Source organism: Piliocolobus tephrosceles, chromosome 7 (assembly GCF_002776525.5).
Source record: "Piliocolobus tephrosceles isolate RC106 chromosome 7, ASM277652v3, whole genome shotgun sequence".
NCBI classification, from domain to species: domain Eukaryota; kingdom Metazoa; phylum Chordata; class Mammalia; order Primates; family Cercopithecidae; genus Piliocolobus; species Piliocolobus tephrosceles.
The window spans coordinates 3,882,366-3,888,228 of NC_045440.1; positions in this window are offsets into that span (position 1 = coordinate 3,882,366).

The following is a 5,863-nucleotide window of genomic DNA, read 5'->3' on the forward strand; positions in this document are numbered from 1 at the left end:
CGGGGGGCGTGGCGCGCGGACACGGCGGGGCGGCGCGCGCCCGGGAAGCCCCGAGGGCGGGGCCTGGCGGGGGCGGGGCCGGGCTCGGCGACGGGGCCGGGCTCGGCGACGGCGCCGGGACTCCCCCACGCAGCCCGCGGCCGCGCTCCCGAGGAGCCAAGCGCTGGGCCCCGCCCCTCCCGAGCCCCCTCCCGGCGGGGGACGCAGGTCGGATGATTCCTCCGTCGGAGATCTAATTGGCTTCTCCGGAAAGGAGGGCTCGGCTCGTGACGGAACAGAGCCCGATGGAGCCCGGAGCCTCAGTCCCCGCTTGCCTGCTCGCCGACGCCCCCACCTGCGGTGGCCCGCGCCCCTGCCGCGCGGGACTCAGGGTCACCACCCCTCCCCCCGACGCCCCCGCCCAGGCCGGACCTGCCCCAGCTCCTGGCGGGCAGGGGTCTCCCGGCGTGTCCTCATGCTTGTGCAGGTCTGCATTTTCATTCCTCTATGCCCAGGTTCCAGGTGGGCGCTCCCAAGCAGGGGGCCTGGGAGGGCACCTTCGGCAGATGACTGGGACTCTTCGGTTCTAGAGGACTCAACTTTAAACATGAACACAAAACCCCCGCTCCTGGGGCGACTCCCTCCAGAGGGCAAGGAGTTTTTCCTGGTGCCACGTGACTGCTGCCCGTTGCTGAAAACTCATCGTAGGCCCACCTCGAGGGAGAAAGCCCACAGGTTCCTCAGGTGTCTCCACACCTCAGGCACTGCCTTACAGCTGGTTAAAGTCTGTATTTGGCATATTTAAAAGAAAAATGTTTTTCACGTGGCGGTCACCGTATTACTACAACCCAAGCAGGGTCTGCAGTTTTGCCAACAGAAGAAAATGATGGGGTTGATATATAATAGGTGCTATTTCCCTTAAACTTCACAGCGGCAAGTTTAAAGCTCTCCGCTGAAAATATTTATAGATTTGATTATAGGGTATTAGATTGTTAATGTTGGGAGTCACTTAGAACTTTTAGTCCTTTTTCAAATGATTGGAAACAGAGGGAAAGTTATTTGTCAAAAATCACACAGCTAATACAGATTTTAAGATCACGTCTATTCCACTATTATGTTACTACGTTAGACTGATCATATATAATATTTAATAAAATAATAGTAATATTTCATAGAAATATATGAGATTTTCAAAGTAAAGGAAGTTGCTAATTGGAAAGTTCACCTGAGCATGGTATGTCTGAAAATGGTATAAGTTTAATATTTCTCTTTATAAGGAACGGCAATTAAGGCTAAAAAATGTTTTGAGTTAATGTGTTTTCACTACACAATGAGCAAGTCGTGTAACGTCAGAAAAGATAGAGATATATTACCCTAAAGGGAATGAATAAAAAAGAGGTGCTTGAGGAAAAAGCCAAGCCTCCTGTTCCAACAGGATGCAGACAGAAACAAGTTCATTTATCATTCACATTGCACCTGAAGCAAACTGCAGCTAGATCCAAGGAGCACCTCCTCAGCATTTGGCATTGGAAGCACTGGGATTAAGTCATGAGATAACCTTAAATCCAATCCTAACCCCCGAAATTACTACCTTCCCTCAACAAGCAGAACAGTGACTTTCATCTGATGTCCACATACTCCCTTGAGACTTGAAATCACAACTAATATAACAAATATCCATGTGTACACGCACATTCATTTTTGTAATGCATTCTTGTTCTTAATGGCAACTTGCAAAATGTACAATAGTAAATAATGTGTTCATGTTTATTACAAGGAGCATAATAAATTAATAAACACTCATAAACTTCTTTTCAAATATAAAGTCGGGTTCTATTACGGGATTTCTGCCAAAAGTACAATATGTGGTTCAGAAAAATAATGTGAAGTATTATTTGTCCTTTGGAGTTCCTTTCCCTAATAAATATGACAGATAACCACATCTGATTCTGATGTGAAATAAAATGGCACAATTATGATAATGTGCGGGAGAAAAAAATGGGACCGTAGGAGGAATCTTACCGTGTTCTCCTTGGCATTTGTGAATGGTTATAATTCATGTTTGCTGGTTTATACATTTACATAACTTGTTCTCATTTATGTAACTTATTTATGTAAGAGGCTGTACTGCCGCTGTGGCCTTTGTGAGCTGCATAACTTCCCTCTGAATCAGGAAGTCTAGGCAAAGCAGTCACTGGCACTGTCACAGGTCACCCTTCCATCATTCTCTGCCACCCAAAAGTTGCACGATAATGTGACTGCTTGTTTAAATTCAAAGGTGAGAAAAATTAGTGTCCTTCTACTTTCATTTCCTAATATTTAGACAGGTCTCTGAGTCACCCAGCAGGCTGTGATGGAGAAGAGGGAATCCTGCTAAACTGCCCCTGGCTAGAAGTACAATGGAGAGAAGAGCTCTCCTTTTCCTTCCGCATTACTTGCTTGTGTCATTCTTTGCTAACAAAGTAGTAAAATCATGAGATTTGTATTCTGTTTCGGTTTTTGAGTGTTGTCTTCTAAAATAGATCAGTTATGTAAGAGAGTAAGAAGAAAAGCGTATCTGTTTCCTAATTTGGAAAATGCTTATCACCATCATTGCCTGCTTATCCCTGCCTCCCACTGCCACACCATAAGACTTTTCCTGATATAGTTTGGTAAACTCCTATTTAAGAGGAACATAACACAGTGCTTTTCTTGTATACAACTCAGCTGAAGATGTGTATTTGAACCTCTTTTTTTTTTTTTGCTGTGGGTGAATTTACCATTTGTTTCTTTACATTCTTATTAAAAAAGAAACTGAGTTTGTCAGTCCGAGCAAAATACGTCCCATTCTTAATTCATTTCAGTTGATAATGTTCTATTCAAAGAGAGTAACTATAACATTTCATATAAACAGTACCTACCCAATAGCTTTTTCTTTTGACACAATCTAGCTTTGTCACCCAGGCTACAGTGCATAGTGAGTATATAGCTCACTGCAGCCTTGACCTCCTGGGCTCAAGTGATCTCCCACCTCAGCCTCTCTGAGTAGCTGGGACTACAGACTCTCTGTCCAGCAAAGTGCTTTTTTTTTTTTTTTTTTTTTAAAACCTCATTGTAGAAGCAGGCCCCATTACGTTGCCAGGCTGGTCTCAAACTCCTGGCCTCAAGCAATTTCCCTGCCTCAACCTCCCAGTGTGCTGGGATTAGAGGCATAAACCACCACGCCTGGTCCCCAGTAGCATTTTTCAACACAATACACAGATGGAGAGGGCCCTAGACACCACCTTGTCATACCTCTCATTATATATATGTGAGAAAATTGAGATCTGAGAAGCTGCTAGTTTCATAGAAGTCATACCAGCGAGGGAATCTGGCCACCTGGTGCTGACTGTATTTATGCCTCTATGCCAGGGAAGAAGTCACCTGGGTTCCCTAGGCCTCATTTGCTATCTGTAGAAAGAGGGAACTGGAACTACCCCTAAGGTGCCTTCTGCCTCTGGAGCCAAGCCCCAGGGCTTGGTTTGAACACAGTAAGAGGAGACAGAGCGTCTCCCAGACTGAGGAACACAGCCATGTGATACCTGCTGAAAATGTAACAGCAGGTGAGGGCTGAGAATAGAAGAGAAGGGTATCAAGAAACACATTTTGTTGGTGCGTACCCATCCCTGTTTAGAGAGGGGGAACCAGTCTCTGAGACCTGAACACCTGCAGTCACTGTACAGGGATCCCCTATTGCACTCACACCTCCTTGCCCCTACTGTAAAACTGTGGGAAGCTGAAAGAAAGCCGGGGGTGGGGGGGCCGAGGGGGGGCTGATTATATAACTTGGGCATTTGTGGGAAACTTTATATAAGATGCTAAAAATACAATATATTATTGCTATAATAGCGTTCCAAGTGAAAAGCCCTAATGAGGACAACCTGAGTAGGTTAAATAGAGCTTATATGAAGTGTAAGTCTAAAGCCAATTGCCTACAATGACTACCATCTAACCAAGTACCGTTTACCGCGCGTTCTTTGTTATCCCTACAGGGTACACAAAGTGCGCAAGGGCCACTACCCTTACAAAGGGTGCTATGCTTCATTTTTCATTTCTAATACTCTGAAGAATCTAGAAATACTAAGTGTGTGACCCATGGCCTATTTTGCTGATAGTCAAAGTGATTAAATGAATACATTTCCCTATATCAAGCTGTTTAAAAAGTAGACATAGGAATAAACCCCATATATTATTTAACAAATTCTAAGAATTTACTACATTATGAATCCCCCGGTACTTTCCATCCTCCTTCCTTGCTGTCCCCCCACCCGCACCACGCCTTTGCCTTCAGTACTTATCGTCGGACATATTACATACACATTACTTGTCTCCACCCTCCAGAATGTAAACTCCTTGAGATTTGGGATTTCTGCACATCTTGTTCACTGACATGTCTCTAGCACCTAGGCACCAAGAAGACACTAGAAAATCATTGTTAAATGAGCCCACCCACAAAGATATCACGTACTATTCTTCATTCTTGTTAGTGATAAAAACCTGGTGGGGTGCGATGGCTCATGTCTATAATCCCAGCACTTTAAGAGGCCAAGGCGGGTGGATCACCTGAGGTCAGGAGTTGGAGACCAGCCTGGCCAACATGGTGAAACCCCGTCTCTACTAAAAATACTAAAAAATGAGCTGGGTGTGATGGCACATTCCTGTAGTCCTAGCTACTCTGGAGACTGAGGCATGAGAATCACTTGAACCTGGGAGGCAGAGGTTGCAGTGAGCCAAAAATGTGCCACTACACTCCACCCTGGGTGACAGAGACTCTGTCTCAAAACAACAACAAAAATCCACTTACCATTAATACATTGGGGCAATTTATTTTCTTTATTTCTCCTCTGTTATGGATTGAAGGTTTTTGTCCCCACAAAAATTCATACATTGAAATCTGATCCCCCGAGTGATGGTATTAGGAGGTGGAGCCTGGTTGGAAGTAATTAGGTCATTAGGGTGGGGCCCTCGTGAATGTGATTAGTGCCTTATAAGAAGAGGCCAGAGAGCTAGCTCAGTCTCTTCCCATCAAGTGAGGATACAACAAGAAGTAAGCAGTCTGCAACCCAGAAGAGAGCCCTTGCCAGAATCTTACCGTGCTGACACCCTGATCTCAGATTTCTACCCTTCAGAACTTTGAGAAATAAATTCCTGTTGTTTGTAAGCCACCCAGTCTATGGTGTTAGGTTGGTGCAAAAGTAATTGCGGTTTTTGTCATTTCTTTTCATCGCAATTGCATCAACCTAATACTTTGTTACAGCAGCCCAAGCTGACTAAGATATCCTGTCTTTCTCTGATACTTCCCATTCGGTGTGTCAGACAGTCCGCTTGACCACTCTTACCCCTTCTCCCCCAACACCACCCTGGCCCAAGACAGTAGCATCTCTTATTTATTTATTTATTTAATTATTATTATTATTTTTTTTTTTGAGACAGAGTCTTGCTCTGTCACCCAGGCTGGAGTACAGTGACACGATCTCGGCTCACTGCAACCTCTGCTTCCCGGGTCCATGCGACTCTCCTGCCTCAGCCTCCCGAGTAGCTGGAATTATAGGTGCCCGCCACCACACCCGGCTAATTTTTGTATTTTTCGTAGAGACGGGGTTTTGCCACATTGGCCAGGCTAGTCTTGAACTCTTGACCTCAAGTGATCTGCCTGCCTGGCCTCCCATGTGCTGGGATTACAGGTGTGAGCAACCGTGCCCAGCCTACATCTCTCGTTTTAAAATTAAGACAAGTTTGGGTATTCTTTAGGTAAGAGAAATAATTTTGCACGTGGAAACAGATATAAAGAAAGTTATATTCGGTAAACTATATATTCGGTAAACTATTTATACCATATATGTGTCAATCAAGAAAGCAAAGAAAT